Here is an 18,247-nt window from a genome sequence, read left to right as displayed (position 1 = left end):
GAGAGAGAGAGAGAAAGTAAGCATGAGCTGGGGGAGGAGAACAGAGAGAGGGACAAGCAGACTCTAAGCTGAGTGCAGAACCTGACATGGGGCTAGATCCTACGACCCTGAGATCATGACCTGAGCAGAAATCAAGAGTGGGGTGCTCAACCGACTAAGTCACCCAGGTGCCCTGACTTCAAGGCTTTTAGCCCAAGCAACTGGAAGGACAGAGTTGCCATTTACTGAGAGGGAAAAAGCCGTGTGGATTGCATAGGATTTGAGGGGATGTCAGGAGTTTGTTTTGGAACTTGTTAAGTTTGAGATATCTGTTAGAAGTCTAAGTGGAAAAGCCAAAAAGGCAGTTACAAATGCAAATTGGACTCAGGAGAGAGAAATATGCTGGGGTTATAAATGTGGGGTGGTTGGCATAGAAAGGGAATTCAAAGTCATCTGAGTGGATGAGCTCCTTGAAGGGAGTGAGTGTGGTGTCTCAGAAGACCAGACAAGGTAGTTTACCAAAGAGGAGGGAGCAGTCCGTGACGTCTAATACTGCTGAGAGGTCAGTTAAGGATTCAGTGCTGTATTTAGCTAAGTGGAAGTTGTCAGTTACCTTGGCAAGATCAGTTTTGGTGATGCATTGAGAGTGAAACCCCAAATAGATGGGAGTTGAAGAAAAAATGGGAAGAAAGGAATTGGAAACAATGAGCATAAACAATTCTTCTGAGACATTTAGATGCAAAGGAGAGAAATGGAATGGGGAAGGCAGGGCTAGGAGACATTCCTTAAGGTGGAGAAAATAATCACATTTTTAAAAAGGTTGATGGTAGTCATCCAGCAGAGAGGGGGGAATTAATGAGATGGGAGACAAGGGACACTTGCTGCAATGGTCATTTGAGATTGGATGAGATTGGGTGCAAGAGTGAAGAAACTGGCTTTCAATAAGAACATGGATAGTCCATCCCTAGTGGTGGCAGGCAGGAAGGTAGAGGATATGGGCACAGATCCTTACATGGTTAAATTTGGTGTTTTTAAATTTTTTTTTAAAGATTTTACTTATTTATTTGACAGAGGGAGAGAGAAGGCACAAGCAGGGGGAGTGGCAGGCCAAGGGAAAGGGAGAAGCAGGCTCTTCGCGAGCAAGGAGCCTGATGCAGGGCTTGACCCCAGGACCCTGGGATCATGACCCTAGCCGAAGGCATATGCTTAACTGACTGAGCCACGTAGGTGCCCCTTTTAATGTTTTGTTGTTTTTCATTCTCCCCAGTGAAGAAACCACAGTCCAGGGGTACCGAGTTAGGAGCCCTGGCTTGCCTAGATAGACAAGCCTAAGTTTTTCACTCTATGAATCCATTTTGAAGGAAGAGGCCCACTTCTCCTCCTTGTGGTTATGACATGTACCCTTAGTTTTTCTAGTTTCAATTTCACCATATCATTTCTAATTATAGCAGTCTGGCAATTTCCCTTCCTCTTTGGACCTCGTGTTACGTCAATACTCATGGAGAGTTACCCCGCATACCCGCCCAGTTCCATTTCCCCCACACTGTTCTCTTCCCTCCACCTGCTTGCTCATTTCTAATCTAATCTCCAGCATTTCAATCTTCTCAGCTGTGAAGAAAGATGACAGTTTGCTTTCTACCTCCCAGGCTGAGAGTTTAAATAAGTCTAAGAAGTGCAGTGAAGAGGAAAGTGGGAAGGTAGGACGGGAGAAGAAAGAGGAGACCATTGGGTTTCCATTTACTTTGACTGAGTCCCTACTCTACAAATTCAAGCATGAAATGGACGTGAACTCCCAGGACGTGAACTCCTATAGAGTTTATAGGTTCACAATAGATTAGGAAAGCAGGGGATGCCTGGGTGGCTCAGTCAGTTAAGTGTCTGATTCTTGATTTCAACTCAGGTCATGATTTCAGGGTCCTGGAATCTGCCGGCATCCAACTCCACGCTCAGCTTGGAGTCTGCTTTTCCCTCTCCCTCTGCCCCTCTCCCTGTTGCCATTCTCTCTCTAAAATAAATAAATCTTAAAAAAAATCAGGTCACATTTATGCTACATGGACACACTTATAATAGGTAACATTACTGAGCAATGCCTATGTTCGAGGCACTTAGCTAAGCCCTTCCCATATGTCAGTCCTTGGCCTCACGATAGCTTGAGATATGTATCATTCTCCTCATTTCAGAAACTGAGAGATGAGAGAAAAAGAGGCTCAAATAACTTAAAATTTTGTAGCCCTTCAGCTCTTCAGCATGACTGCCACTTACCAAGCAAATACAGTCTGTGTTTATTTATGTATGGTTATGCAGGTGTATCCAGACTTAGCCCTGTTCCCCCAGGCTATTCTTCACTCTAACAAGGAATTCATCATGATATTATTCATAGGCTGGCTCAGTGTACTTGGGATCAATTTATAAAGCTTGATTTCCGCACAACATTTCAAAAACATGTTTACAGATTATTGAAATTCATGTTGCTTACCACATGTTGGGCACTCTAGCAGGTGATAAAAAAAGGAACAATGCAAAATCGCTCCTCCAAGGAGCTCAGATTCTTCTCTATAGGAAAGTCGATTATTCATTCATTCATTCACTATTACTCAGCGCCTCAGGGCATGCCAAGTGCTATAGTTTAGGTGAACACAAATCAACCTAGAATTACAAGACTTGCTAAAAGGAGATGCACATATATTGGCCTTTATCTTAAAGGGTCTTTTTAGATAGTATTTTAAGTGCTTACTTACCTCTAGAGCCACTTACAGGCTGTGTGAACTTGAGCTAATTACATAACCCCTTCAGGCCTCTGTCTCCAGTCTTAAAAAATGAGGATAGGAATAGTATCTATCTCCTAGGGTTGCTGTGAGGACTCAAAGGGAACATATGTAAGGTACTTAGAGCAGTGCCTGGCCTGTCATCAGCACTGCACTGGTTGTTATTATTAGTGTGATACAGATTTACCATGTGCTGGAATAGTTGCTGATTCCTGACCATACCAACTCAGCAAAGGATAGCAAGTGCTCTGTAAGGTTTTGTTGAACACAACGTCCTTGAAGCCTTATTCGTGTAGACATATCTGGAGTAGCCTCAGATTCCCTTTCTGTCACATTCCTTAATTTTGAATCCAGTGTCAAATCAGTTATTGTCCTCTACTGTGCCTCCTTTCTATCTGTTTTCCTTAGGGCATAAGGAAACTTTTTACAACCTTTGACAACTTTTGATATCCTGGACCATCAAAGTGATCTTTCATTATTTGTTGTTAGTAGAGCTCTTACCAATTTCACCTTTAAAAATGTTTTATTTTTCTTGTTATCAAGGCAGTATGTGCTCAACATGAAAACAATGCAAACGTACACAACTTTGTAACAGAAAGTGAATGGCAATAGTGATCCCACATCCAGAGATAACCCCTGTTAATTGCTTGTTATGGATACTTCTAGATTTCCTCTAAGCATATATGTAATAACTTGTATGTTTTGAGACAAATAGATGCAAATAAAGATGGGATCCTGCTACCTAAATCGTTCTGCAGTTGGCTTTTTTTCACTTACAGATTTTGGACATTCTTCTATGTACAAATAGATTTATCTTATTTTTATTAGTGGCCACTTACAGTTTCCTTCTACAGATCTAGCAGTGCTTGAAGAACTTCCTACTGGGATTCTGATGAGACTTGGACACCTTACATGTCTTCGTTATTACAAACAATGCTGCAGTAAACATACCTGTATATGTCTTTATACATGTGTAGATTCTTCAGAAATACATTAATATTTGCATATATAAGCCTGAGGTATAAACTCCTAGACGTGGAATTACCTGGTTAAAAAGAACACAAGTCTGTGCTTTTTTCCAAAAGTTTCCAAAATTGCCAAACTGTCTTCCAAAGGGATTTACTCAATTTGTACTCACATGTATAGTCCATGTGGATACCTGTTTCTCCACATTTGACTGTTTTCTGTTTTTACTTTTTTCCCTCAAGTCATACCAATCTTGAAATCATATTTGTCTCAGATCTAGAATCATAGTTTAAAGTCCAGGGAAGATCAAAACACAGAACAGAGTGTTTTTACAAACAGTAAAATGTTCCAGATTAGTTATAATAGTGGGGTGTTTTCAATCAAAATATTACACCACTAGATGTTAACAGTTTTAAACCTGCTCTAACCTCCCAGATGAGCAAATCTGGTACTGTGATTAAATCACTTGCCACACAGCCGGTGCCCACACACCTCCTTCTTGGCTGGGTGTGTAGAAGAGGAGATGCTGCTGGCATGTGAGGGACAGGGCAAGGTAAGTGAGAAAAGCAAGAGGTCAGAAGGGCTCAAAATCTAGAGTCATGTTGTAACTAGTCTAGAATGGTTCCTTGAGTGAGTTCTGAACCTGTGTTCATACTCCTCCCTGCCAGGGCTGTTCTTCACTTCCAGTACCTGAGCAACAAGGGCTCACTCTGCCAGGGGTCAGTTCTATCATCCTCGTCTCTCTGAAGCCTTTCCTGAAACCCCTGAAAACCCTTCTTTTCTAAGGCCTTGCTGTATCTGGGCACACAGTTTCTTGAGCGGCTGTCACATTTTGTGCAGCATGTTTAACAGAGAACATTTGAACACTGAGTAAATGTTGATTGAATGTTCACTGACACAGAGAGATCCTGATAGAGATGAGACTCCCCGTTGTTCACAGAAAAGGGTGGATTTGGATAAAAGGAGATATTGAAGTATTGGGGGGCTGGAACCGTTTGTTTGATTATAAGCCAACAATTCTAAACGTCCCTCCAGGCTTTCCTTCTTTATCCCGGCTTCTCCCCACCCGCGAGAAATACATTTCGATCTTACAACAAAAACAAGAGGGACAACTATCAGGTTGGAAAACACCTCTTAGGGCAGCCCGGGTGGCTCAGCGGTTTAGCGCCGCCTTCAGCCCAGGGCGTGATACCTGGAGACCCGGGATCGAGTCCCGCATCGGGCTCCGGCATGGAGCCTGCTTCTCCCTCTGCCTGTGTCTCTGCCTCTCTCTCTGTGTCTCATGAATAAATATAATCTTAAAAAAAAAAAAAAAAAAAAAAAGAAAAAGAAAACCCCTCTTAGCAGAGGGCCACCTTTCATCCACCTGCTGCGGACACAGGACAGTTGTGGCAACAACGAGTAGACTCGGATTACAACACGGGCTGCGGGGATCCCTGGGTGGCTCAGGGGTTTGGCACTTGCTTTCAGCCCAGGGCGTGATCCTGGGGACCCGGGATCGAATCCCACGTCGGGCTCCCCGGCATGGAGCCTGCTTCTCCCTCTGCCTGTGTCTCTGCCTCTCTCTCTGTCTCTCTGCGTCTCATGAATAAATAAATAAAATCTTAAAAAAAAAACACATAAAAAAACACGCTGCGTTTCTCAGAGCAGGGACGGAACAAACGGGGCTGGGAAGCTATTGGTGCAGGAGAAAGTTGTGCGTGCCCCGAGTCCGAGCGCTCACACGACTTTGGCCGCGGGTCCCCGGGTCCCCCCCCCCCCCCTTCACGGAATTTCTCCTTCAGCGCGGATGTCGGAGTTTCGGTGGGAAGGACGGCCCCGGGCAGGGCGACGGCTGCGCGCCGAGCTCCGGGGGCGCCGGGCAGGTGCGCTCCGGGGACGCGCGGCCCCGCCTCGGCGCGCACCTGCCGGGCCCCCGGCCCCCCCCCCCTCCCCGGCCGCGCAGCCCCGTCGGGGAGCCGGGCCCGCGGCGGGCGCGGCCGGGCGGCGGGGAAAGCGGCCGCCGTCACATGCAGGCCCGGGCCCGCCCCATTGGCTGCGGCCGAGCCAGTCGCGGCGCTCGCTGGCTGCGGTTGGTCCCGGGGCTGCAGCGCCTGCACGGGCCCGGAGTCCATGTTACGCTTTGTCTAATTCCCCCCGTTACAGAGTCATGTGCTGCTGCTCCCGTCGCCGCCGCCGCCGCTGCCGCTGCCGCCGCCCGGGGTGCCCCGGCTCCTCCGCCGCGCTTTCGAGGTGGCAGCCGCGGGCGGGGCCTCGGGAGCAGGGCCCAGGGCGCCGCGCGCCCCCCGGCGCGTCCCGGTGCAGCCGCCGCCCGCCGCAGGTGATGCCGCCGCCCCCCGCCTCGGCCTAAGCCGCGGCTCGGCGGCCCCGCTGCCCGGCTGCGCCCCCAGGTGGGTGCGCGCCCCCCGGGGCCGGGGCCGGGGTCGGGGCGCCGCGCGGGGGGGGCCGCCCGCGCCGAGGCGCGCCCCCATCCCGAGCGGAGGCTGCGGCCGGGGCTCGGCGCGAGGGGCGGGGGGGGCTCCGGCCGCGAGCATCGTGCGGCTCGGGCGGCGGGGGCGGGGGCGGGGGCGGGCCGGCTCCGCGGGGGCCTGCGGCGGGGGTGCGCGGCGCCCGGCCCCGCTGGCCCGCGGCCCGGAAGGTGCGCCCTTTAACTTCTGCAGAGACGCCTCCCGCCGCCCGCTTCCCGCGCCGGGCGGTGGGGCGGGGAGTGGGGCCGCGCCCCGCCCCCGCGCGGGCGGGAGGGAGCCGGGCCCGCAGGTGCACCCTGCCCGCCGCGGGCCGTCTCCGGGTTGGGTACCGGAATAATCCGCTTCCAGCTTGCTGGCAGGCGTGGGCACTCGGGGACGGGACTCCGCGCCGCTCCTCTCCTGCCGGGGCTTCCCTGGGGGCGATGCTGCTTATCGGAGGCTTGGGAGAGGCCTTCCTCCGAACGTGCCCCCTAATTTGGGGTATCCTTTAGGGATAAAGAAATTAGAGTTCTGGTCTCAGGGGGGCTGTTTTTGTTTTGTTTTGTTTGGTGTTTCTTAAAAAGCCAGCCGCAGTGAAGAAGAGCTGCTGCAGGTTCGAGGGTGGTGAGGTAGGTCCCCGCTGTAGAGGAGGACGTGGGGATTTGCGGCCCCATCCGGGGCGCAGCGGGGGGGGGGCGTGTGGCAAAAGGTGGGGGTCGTAGGGCATCAGGAAAGCACAAACGCGAAGGTGAGAGGGAGCGAGCACTCGAGGTCGGCGGAAAGATGGAGACCAGACACCGGCGAGTCCTAGCCACCTGTGGGGCCCACCTGAGCTCCGACAGGGCTCCCTTGGCTTTGCAGATTTCCTCCTGTCCTCTTCCCAGACTTTGAAAAATATTGCTCGTTGAGCAAAGAAAGCTATGAGGACAGATTTTAAAAGACACAGGAGTAAAGGGAGAGGGGACTTCTGGAAACTTTCCTTAGCTTTGATAATTCAGTTCCATTCTGGCGGTGTTTTTTGAGCACCTATTTTGTGTTCTGTGCTGGGCCCCGGTGGGTGTCTGGCTGGACAAGGAATTCCTGTCTGCAGGTAATGGTGAGGGCTATTTACCTCATAGACCACCGGTACTTCCAGGTGCCAAGAATGACAGTGATTCAGACCTTCCCCACCAAAGCCTCTGGGACCTCTGCTTTTTACAGACCTGTGGGAAGAATCCTGCATCATAACCAGGTAAATGAGGTCTTATGAGACAACGTTTCTTTTTACTGTCCACAAATACTGACCAAACCCCTACCGTCAGGGAAGGGATCGCGTTGTCTCTTCCCCTGTCTTCCACAACAGGTGACTAAAGCCCTGTTAAAATGCAAACGCAAGAGGAAAGATCCTGAAATGAGTTAAAATAGGGATCCGGCAAAGTTGATCTGGAGTGCTTGATCTCTGTGGGTTATGTAGGGAGCCTCCCATAAAATGATTAGGTAATCCATGGAGCTGAAAAAAAAAAAAAAATTCCAAATCTTGAATTGGAATGGCTTACTTATATATATGAACATTTTATCTTAGATTTGTCTCGTTTTTATTGAGGGTGTGTGACTGTACTTGTTGATTAGAACATTAGCAGGTGGAAGAGGAGACTGTCCTTCAATGACTCAGTCGCCCAGTCTCTTCCATTCCCATGTTGAGTGGTGTACGATGCAGCAGGTGAACCATATGGATTTTGGTTCCATATCTGCATCTTTTCCTCCTTGCTGAGGCTTACAGAATTTTTAAAAACTTGGTCAAAACTTGGCCTTTTCTTCTTACCTTTTATATTGTGCTGAGCTTTTTTGATTAATTTGACAAAATCTTGATGTGTGTGTCTGGTCCCATTAGCTAAATTGTTTTGGTAGCTGTATGACATGGAAGTTAGACTTGGTTCAATTCCAGTAGTGTAGATAGATTGGCACTGTGTATGAAGTCAAAGTTTTGTTGAAACTACGTACTCATGATCACATACGTTCTTGAAGTGGTAGTTGGTAACGGATTTCATGTATTTTTCACGTGCAATTGGAGCTGATGTTTGACATTTTAAGAAACACCAATCAGTTATTTATTGAGTGCTAACAGCAGGCAGAGAACCAGAGTGGGTGCTGTGGATCCTTAACGAGGAAGGAGAGGATTCTTGTACAAATAGAGGGCATGTAAGACAGTATAGGTGAAGACACCACCAAAAGCAAAGGGTTCTATTTTTCTAGAAGGTCAAAGAATACTGAAATGGAAAGGGATTTTGGAGCCAGATGAGAATGTTGTGTGCTTTGGGAAAAAGGGAAGGGGCATGTATTAGGGGAAGCAGTGAGCTTTGTCACTAGTCAAAGATAGTAAATAGATTTGCCTGGCCGAGCAGAGAACATGACGGATGAAGGTAGGGGGAATCTAGTTAGTGGAAAACTTGAACCACAGGTCAGCGGCGTTAATCATTTGCCTCAAGAAGAGCAGCTCTCAACAAGGGGTAATTTTGCCTCCCAGCAAACATTTGGCAATGTCTGGAGATATTATTATTATTATTTATTTTTTGGGGGGCAGGTCATAGCTGGGACGCAGGTGCTACGGACATGTAGTGGATAGAGACCAGGGATCCTGCCGAACATCCATCCTGCAATGCCCCGGACAGCCCCCACAACAAAGGATTATCCTGGCAAAAATGTCAGTAGTGCCAGGCTGGAGAAACCCTGGACACAACAGGGTTGTAAACATAAAGGTCACTATGAAGTGAAGTCACATCTCCAAATAGGCCTTGAAGGAGGTGGTTCTTGACATGTGAGGAGGGATTCAAGGTTGGGAAGCCAATCTAGGTAGGAGACTTCTGCTCTGCTCAGGCCTGAAGTGATGAGGATCTGGGCAAAACCTAATCAGAAGGAAAGGGCATTTTTGAGAGATCATGGCAGATGAGCTAGCAGGCAGTATAATATTAGGTAGATGGGGAATCACAGAATCAAAATTGGAATTTTAGAGAGATCCTCGTCTAACTTCTTTAGTAAATTCTTAGACTTGCTAGACAGCCTCTATTTAAACACCCCCGGGAGCAGGGAACTCTGTACTTAGGAAGACATGCCATTGTATCTTTGGACTAGGTGTATGATTATTATTAGTGCTCAAGACTGCCTCCTGGCAACGTTGTTCATTGATTCTGTTCCTCTAGAACTTCCCACATTCACAGGACGGCCCTTTGCATTTGCAAAGACAGTATGATGTCTCCCTCCCCTCTTCTCAGTGCAAAAGAGTCCACTTCTTTTCATAATCCTGCGTGGGACATGGTTTCTAGATGTTTTTAGTTTGTCAGCATCTCTCATGGAGAGTAACAGTGTCTGGAATTGAATATGATGATTGAAATGTGTTCTGTCCAACAAAGAGTACAGTAGGACACCTGTTTCCTGAAACCAAGGCGTAAGCCTCTATTTACTGTGAATTAAACTTACAAAACTGCCTTAAAAAAAAACAGTGCCTAGCTAGCAAAGATTTATGTATAGGTTCCGTCCAGTTAAACAGTCAGAACATCTAGATATTTGTTGTATGAGCTGCTGCATCCTTATATTCATCTGGCAGATGTGTGTGTGTGTGTGTGTGTGTGTGTGTGTGTGAAAAAGAGAGAGAAAATGAATGGAAGTTGTTTGTTTTTGTCCCTCTTCAGACTATCCTATTTATTTTGGTCCAGTCTACAGGTTTTTTAGGGTTTTTTTTTTTAAAGGATTTTATTTGTTTATTCATGAGAGACACAGAGAGATAGAGGGAGAAGCAGGCTCCTCGTGGGAAGCCCGATGTGGGACTCGACCTAGGACCTGAGATGCTCAACCACTGAGCCACCCAGGCATCCCAGTATTTTTTAGATTTTAAAATCTTGCTTCTGTCTTCCAATCCTATGAGAGATGAGTACAGGATGACTTTACCAAAAGCTTTGCAGCCACTTGTATTAATACTACATGCAACTCAGTGGTTTGGTGCTGTTAGTCCTATTCCAGAGCTGGGGTGCTGAGTGATGAAGGTGAATTCCAGGGGTTGATTGACCTTTAATTTAGGGGCTTCTGAGAAATCTGTGTTTGTGGTCAGACTATGTTGCATTTAGTTTTTGCAAATGTTTGCACCTGAAATGCCCTTTTGAAATTATTTGAGTCTGTTGCAAGCTTCTGAAATCTGTACTCCATCCTCTGGGGTCGTTGTAATTCTGTTCAGACATCTGGAAGAGAATTTCTAATGTTCTGTGCAAATCTGAAGCTTGCCAGATCAGAGTTGCTTTTGAAATTTGTAAAGAAGTAAATAGAATAACTGATACTGAAAAAACACGTATGAACTTGGTTCCCACTCAGGCTAAGCCTTTTTTCCTTTTCTTTTGATTAGTACACTCCAAATATTTCATTAGTGACAGCTTTACATTTGGGGAAGGAGAGAGGATTGGAGCTTAGAAACAGGCCTTTTCCCCAGAACTGGGGTTTAGCCTGTCATCAGTGTAATTTCATACTTACCAGATTTCACAAGTCATCTCTGAAATGACATCAGGAAATCACCATGCTCAGATGTCTTTTGAAGCAGGCAGTTCTCTAAATGTTCTAGATCTATCCAACAAACTAGATTTAAATAAATTACTTGGTTTGGAGTGGTGGCCATCCAAAGTCGTTGAGAGTGCTAGAACAAAATTCCAGATCTCATAGCAAATGTGTGCAGCCTGTTTGTAATGAATGTCCCTTGTGCCCCGATCCCCTGCTGGTATGTTGTCTGTCCAGATGGTCAGTCTGTTTGCTCTCCCTTCCGTTCTGGTCCACATGGGAACCCTGTTCCTGTCCTCGGAGATGAGGGATATTCCGGAGAGAAGAAGGGATGTTTTGTGAAGGTGTAGGAGATTTCTTTAGAGGGAAAATATTTGAAAACCCTTAGATACTGTCCTTTTGTACTTTCAAGGGCTATATCAAACTTGAAGTCCCCTTGGAATTAGGGATGTGATGTGCCAATTGAGTAGAAATGTAGAATTTTATAGATGGAAGGTATCAACACTCGAATTTTAGAGATGAGAAAATCGAGGCCCAGGTGGTGCTGTGACCAGCTATAGCTTACCCGTGAAGTGACATAGCAGGCACTAGAATTTACCTGCCTTAAAGACCACAAATAAAGGCTAAGGATAAAAAGATTTCTCCTCTGCTTGGAGGTGTGTAAACAGTGGGTCCCTCAGGCCTTATTTACATAATTGATCCAAAAGAAGGAGCACACAGTGGAATTTCTAGGTTTACAGTTGACAGCAAGCTCTTCTGAATTATGAAATAACTAACCAGTGGGGATTTACTCCAGGGAAACCGTATTAGGGTATGTGAGTCATCAGAAGATTTGCAGGTGAGTTTCTCTGTGGGCACTGTGAGGTCAGATAATGTTTTGGTGGCAAAACCCAGGAAAAGACTTCGAAAACACTTTCACAGTGTTGTCCCAGCTTGCTCGTGGAGATTAAAAAAGACAGGAAATGCTAAGCTCCATCAAAAAGATTTTGGGAAAAAAAAAAGATTTTAGAAACAAAACAGAAGACAGTCTTATTTGAGTTTCCACTGTGCTTTGTTCAAAGCTTGGGCACTTGGCTTTAGGAAAGGCACTGGAGCGGGAACAACCAATGTGACGGTACCTAGGAGATGTAGACATTCCTGCTAGAATGGAAGCTCCACCAGGACAGGGCCTTGCCCATCTGTTTTTCTGATAAAAAATATTGGGATTTTTAGTATCTGGAAAGAAGACTGGGAGAAGATGTTATTGAAGCCTGTGAAACCCCTAGGATAAGGAAAGAGGAACCTGGAATGTTCACCTAATCCCAGGAGGCCTCAATGTGGTACTTCAGTTGCCAGCTTCCTTGTCTCCTGCTCCAGTACTCTGTTAGTGCGGTGAGGGCAGGGAGGTATCTGTCTTGTTCTCTGCTGATTGTCCAGTGCCGCTTCTAGGGCTGGCCCTCCATCCACGTTTGTCCCCTGCAGGAATGCCTGAAGAGGTATACCTTAAAGCTTTGCAATACATAAATTCAGGATGAAGGCAAAAATACATGGCACCAGCTTTTCTCAACCCTGGATATCATCTGAGTCAGTCTGGGGAATACTTGAAAGTTACTTGAGCCCTATGTATTGAATCAAAATCTCTGGGAGTGGAGTTTCATTTTGAAAAGAGCCCTCCCCACCCCCAAGTGATTCCATATGTACAGCCGAGACTGGGAACTCTATCTTACATGGCAGTACACGAAGGCTGGATACTCTCAAAAGGTTTTGAAACATTCCTGGCTGACAGGCTCACAATTCGTTACTAAGACAAACAAGGGGCTTTAAGGATACATCTGTATCCTTGGAAGGTGATGACCAAGACACTGGATGGTTCACAGTATGGCCCCTGGTGCCTCCATGAGGTGTTGGGTCCTGGGCTGGATGGCATGATGGGGCCAACTGGAAGTCCATTCCTGAGCAGTTGTTTTCCAGAGGGGGTCCGTGGTGATAGTGGGTCCAGCCTCAGGGGAAAGAAAAGAAGGCAGGCAGTGCAGCAAGGTTTTTGGTTTTGATTTTTAATGCTGAGTTTATTCAGTTTAAAAGGTCTTTTTTTTTTAAAAAAAATCTTGAGTTCTATTTTGAGGTGTTCATTTTTTTTTTTTTTTTTTTTAATCTCGTGAAGGATGGTACTGGTTTGGTTTTTCGGGTCATTTCTTGGTCACCTAAGCCCTGACAGTTTTATGACACTCTTCCTTTCAAATTGTACTAGTTTGACATCAAGTCTGGGTATTACTACTGCTCTGAGGTTTTCAAGATGTCCGTATCCTCCTGTGGACACCTGCTGCTGGGGAAGGTTCACAAATGTCAATGTTAGATTCCATTATGAACATTTCTTAAAACCCTTTTTACTTTCCTCTTCTGCTTACTGGTAATAGTTAGGAACATTGCCAGAGAAGGCTTCACTTCCCCAGCAACCCATAAATTCCATTGCTAAATCTCAGCGTCAACAGATCACCATCACTGCAATGAATTCTACAAAGCAGGGAGAAGAAAGGAAGTGCAAGACAGCCCTTCTCTCAGAAGGACATTGATCCCCAGAGAGCTGCCTTTCCAGATCTCATGCAAGGGAGACAGGACAGATTCATGCCCGTCACAATTTATATGAAGTACCATCAGTCAAAATTCTCATCACTGATTGTTCCAAGCTCAGTTCTAAGAAGTATTAGAAAATCAAAATTCTTTGGAGAATCGTCTCTGTGATGCTACCCTACTGAATAGGCTTTTAAAATCAATTTATTTATTATCAGACATAGCTAATTTTTTAGCTACTCCCACCTTGCAGATGAGGTCATGAGGCTTGAGAGGTTATGTGATTTGCAAAACAAAACAAAACAAAACAAAAAAAAAAAAAACAAAACAAAAAAAAAAACAGGGGTGGTGGAGGTAGACTTTGAAACTACTCTTGTTATTTCAAAACCATTCTCTTATCCACTGTTCTCATTTCTCTTGTATTTCTTTGTATTCATTTTATAATGCCTATTAATATTCTTGCCAAAAAAAAAAAAAAAAACAAAAAAGAGAATGGAGTTTTGAGGTGTAAAGGGACCTTACAGCTTGTCTGGGTCATGCTCCTCGTTCAAGGATCAGATCTGAACTGCGGAACACAAGCTGTGAAGAGGAGAGCTGGTCATGGCACCTGGGTCTTCTGGCTTCCAGGCCAGTGTTCTTGCCAGCGCACAGAGTTTTAGAAAATACCATCCAAAATAACACCACTGGAGTGTAAGTTTGTCCTATATTTGAGCGGATATTTTAAAATCACTTGTTTTGGTGACTTCTCTGTTGGCGATGGAGTGCCACTTGTAGTAGTATACATTAAGCACCCTCCTCCTCAGGAGAGGTGACCTTACAGTGACTGCCACACACAAATACACACAGATGTAGCTCAGGTTTGTATGGTGTAACATCCAGGTGCTTGCTGAATAAATGCTATAAGCAAACATATGCAATAAATAATCCTATCCGTATCCTGTAAATAAACAGTGAGTCAATCGATATCCGTGTATCTGGATCACCTATTTATACTCAATTTGTAGATTTATTCCCTTCAAGGATGATCATTTGAGTGAATTCATTCTGCTAGAATTTCTACTTTAATGGTTTTATTTTTCATACTAACATTCAGCCAATAACAGAGGATAATTTAGGAGATGGTCTACAGTGTTAACAGCTTGCGCGGATGCACCCCCATCCCATGCACATGCATACAGAGAGGGAGGGAAAGGCAGAGGGAGGGACACTTTTCTCTCTCTTTAACCTGGTTCTTTTCAGGTATCTTTCTATTATCATACATTTTCCTTTTCTCTTAACTCTTATAAATTATTTGTAGGCGGCAAATGTGTACAAAACCGAAAGTCTGTAATTGTAGCTTTTGCAGGAACTAGAGGGAGTGAGTGATAAAGTTGGAGGCCCACTCTGCCTTGGGGTCTCAAGCAAATGTCAAACGCTGCCTGAAGCCAGCCTCCCGGAAGATGATTTGTGGCAGCAGGTCCTTAGCCTCAGGGTGGGGTGATCAGGAGGGAGTGGGATGGATCTGGGCTGAACCAGAAAATGCGGGTCTGTCGAAAGGGGCTGTTTAGCTTGATCTGTTCAGCAGCCAATTGTTGCCATATGGGAATGTGGGCAAGTCTTGCCAGATCTTCTGATTTTTCACTGTAAGCCAGAAATCTGGATTATTACTTTAAAATCTCCTGATTTTAAAAGATTGGCTAACTCAACATTTTAAATAAGCACTTCCTGTAGACCAAACAAAATGGCTTTGTGGGCTGGATACAGCCTGCATGCCTAGGCCCTTAGAGATAGATGGCCTTAGTGGCCGGATAAACAGAACAAAAGTACGATACACTTTGACAAATGAGATGAAGTGGGAAACAACCCAAAACTCGATTTCATTGTTTTGTGCCCCCCCACCCCAAAGCAGAAAATCAACAACAACAAAACCCTCAAAGCCCCATGATGATAAGTTTCTGCCCTTTAAATTTGTTATGTTGTATCTGGAGTGAATGCATTTGAAGGGTTGTCTTGCTTGAGGAGTAGTGATTCAGGGAGGACTATGTAGTTTGTGAATAAAGCGGCCAGGTGAAGATGACACGGGTCTAGGGGTAGAGGGGGGGGCAGGTGGCCCAGGGGTAGAGAATGAGGGGTAAGGCCATTTGGAGGTGAAGAAAGAGATCATCTACCCCCACCCCCCATCCCCAGGATAGGGGAAGAGGAGCATTTATTTAGATCTTAAAATCGATTTGGGAATCCTAGAGAAGAGCCCTTACACGAGAAAGGGAAAACTGTGAGCCCATAAACATTTAGGAGCAGCGTGGCATCTCCGTGGGCGGGCGGAGTGCCAGGACCTTGCCCCTCCCAGCGTGTGGCCTGTGTTGTGGCTTCGCAGGAGAGTTGGAGTGGGAAGGACGGGAGAGGCTGGGGCCCGAGCAGGAGCCCTGGCAGCGGCTGAGGAAGCCGGGAGAGCTGCCGCTGTTGGAGGGCAAAGGGCAGCGTGGCCGAGGGGGTCGCCGGCAGCCCCCAGCTCCCCGTGCCTCTGCACCCCGCCAGGGAGGCTGGCTGCTCGCTCCACTTGGAGCAGCCCTCCCCCCCCCCCCCAGCCCCTTTGGGTGAAGGCAGCGGCAGGCGACAGCATCTGCCCATCCCAGCTCCCTAGCAGAGCCTGCCATCCTCTCCCTGGGAGATGCTCTGCCCCAGGAGAGGTGGGACCGAGCAATCTCCAGCTGAGCCCAGCCTGGACTCCTGGCTGGACAGCGGATCTTTAAGAGCATTGTTCTCTTAATATCCCAAGTATCGCACATTGTTCCTGGAATTTCAGCATTTTCTGGGAAAGAAATCTTTTGATTCATCAGCAGGTTTTATTCCAGTCCCTAGGACTGTCATCCCTGTGTGAGCTGAACCGTGTCCTTCTCAGCTGGCCTGACTTTAGATTTTTAGTCCTTTGGTTGCCTTCAGAATAAAAAACGCATTTAAAAAAGTACCCCCCCCCCCTTCAACCCTGCATCAGTTAGTTTAATGCAATGAAGGTCTTTTTTTTTTTTTTTTTCTTCTCATTATGGAAGCCAGTCTGTAGTATTGAGAGAATGGGTGCAGGTTTCCTTGCACTATTGCTGGGAAGAATTCTTCAGATTCCACAGTTTGTTCTTCCAGGGTCTCTAGTTCACAGATGGAAATCCTGGAAGATTCTATCAGGAAGTGAAATTTATAAATACTCTTTGTGCTGGTTTGGGGGATTAGCAAATTGTACAAGAAGTCTCCTTGAACCTTCGTATAAAATACACTTTAAAAAGAACACAATCTTAGAGACCGATTCTATCCTGGAAATAATACTAGGAAACATTTATGTAGTACTCACATGCGACCGGCACTGTTTGGGGCCCTTTGCATGGAGGAGCTCATTTGCTCCTCACAACGCGCCCCCTTCCCGCTGCCCCCATGTAGCCCAGGACACTGGCTGCACCTCCCCATGACTGCGAGCAGTCGAGGGACTCGGGGCCAGGCACTGGCAGTGACAGAGCAGTGATGAGAACCCAGGCCCTGGTGGCTTTAGGATCCGTGCTTTTGAGGACTGCATTATTGCCTCTTGCATTCTTTCACAGATTTGCTTGAGAAACTCTTTTGCTGGGGCACCTGGGTAGCTCAGGGTTGAGCATCTTCCTTCGGCTCAGGGTGTCATCCCAAGGTCCTGGGATTGAGTCCCGTATAAGGCTCCCTGTAGGGAGCCTGCTTCTCCCTCTATGTCTCTGCCTCTCTCTCTCTCTCTCTCTCTCTGTGTGTGTGTTTCTCATGAATAAATAAATAAAATCTTAATAAAAAAAGAGAGAGAAACTCTTTTGCTTCTCACATTACCTTGGCTTTAAACTCAGGCCCAAGATCGGATTTGAAAAGAGAGTGAAAATGTTGTTCCATCCTCAATCACTCCTCCCCAAACCAAATGAACAGAGTCGTCAGGAAACAGTTTCCATCTAGAAACAGAAAGCTGCAGATCTTCCTGGAACAGCGTGCTAGCATCCTGCCCAGATCATCCTCAGGGCTGCCACTGGGGCCTTGCTGCTGTGACAGCCCTCACTCTTGGCACCAGAATTGTTTTTAAGAGCACAAAAAGTATTTTATTTTACCTTTACCTTTACAACTAGTGTCTTTGGAGTGCTTCTGAGAACATTCTGAAAACTGTTTTTCACACTTCATATAAGGCAGGGGAGGACCATGGATCTGGAGCTTGAGGACTACTTGAGATGGTGTTGGCCCTTCTACTGACTGTGCGACCTTGGATTTAACTTCACGGTGGAGTTCATTGGGTTTCATCCCCATGGGAATGATGGAGAGGATAGTAACAGCACCACGCCTGGTTTGGTGAAGATCAGGTGCTATTACACAGGACAGTCATTTGTCAACAACAGGAGCCATGTGTATTAGGCAGTAAGGGGACCAACGTGTCCTTTGTGAATCGTGGAAGCCATTGTCCATGGGTGAGCGGTGGGGTGGAGGCTTGGGAGCACTTGGGAAGGTTTGTGTTGATTTGAACTTCTTTCCTTTCCTGTTCGCTCCCTACCTGTGTCATAGTATGGACGATCGTGTGGGTGTCAGCTCCGTTTCTGGCCCAAGCTCCTCTTCCTTGGCTTTCCCCCCTCCTACTTGGGCTCGCCTCCAGTCTGCCTACAAAGTGCTGTTTGTTGTCCGAGTGAAGCAGGCGATTCTCTGGGCAGCGACACTGTGGCTGCAGGCAGTTACTGTAGTTCAAAGCGAAAAGTCAAGCTGGGGTAGGAGGGACACTGACAGGGCTTGTTCGTTAGAATCTTGTACAATGATGTTTGAAGGAAAGAAAAGGGAGTAAGAGATGACTTATCAATAGAAATATTATGAAATACCCTTCATAACAGAACAAAATTGGGTAAGGAGAAAGGGCATTAAGAAATCACTGCTTATTCGTTTGAGAGCCAGTGCTTATTTTTTTTTTCTTTTTGAGTGAAAGCAAATGCTTTTTGAGCACCATGTCTTGCAGTCCAGTCTAGTAGCAGAGGAAACAAAAATTAATAATAAAAATAATAAGCTGTCATCTTGGTG

The 18,247-nt window shown here is 46.6% G+C and overlaps 1 protein-coding gene across 5 annotated transcripts in view; it reads left to right on the top strand.

Moving 5' to 3' along the window:
- Nucleotides 1-6,461: 6,461 nt before the first annotated feature.
- Nucleotides 6,462-18,247, top strand: part of LOC119876388 (volume-regulated anion channel subunit LRRC8D) — a 112,956-nt gene continuing 101,170 nt past the window's right edge. For 2 of the 5 annotated variants that reach the window (XM_038541438.1, XM_038541433.1), the window contains exons 1-2: nucleotides 6,462-6,658; nucleotides 7,156-7,388. The gene's annotated coding sequence lies outside the window, so the exon portion shown is untranslated. Of the gene's footprint in view, nucleotides 6,787-7,155; nucleotides 7,389-18,247 lie in introns of all 5 variants that reach the window. The other 3 variants (XM_038541437.1, XM_038541432.1, XM_038541434.1) reach the window with 2 other exon arrangements.

Source organism: Canis lupus, chromosome 6 (assembly GCF_011100685.1).
Source record: "Canis lupus familiaris isolate Mischka breed German Shepherd chromosome 6, alternate assembly UU_Cfam_GSD_1.0, whole genome shotgun sequence".
Taxonomy (NCBI): domain Eukaryota; kingdom Metazoa; phylum Chordata; class Mammalia; order Carnivora; family Canidae; genus Canis; species Canis lupus.
The sequence above is the reverse complement of the archived record's forward strand: the minus strand, read 5'-3'. Positions and strand labels throughout refer to the sequence as shown.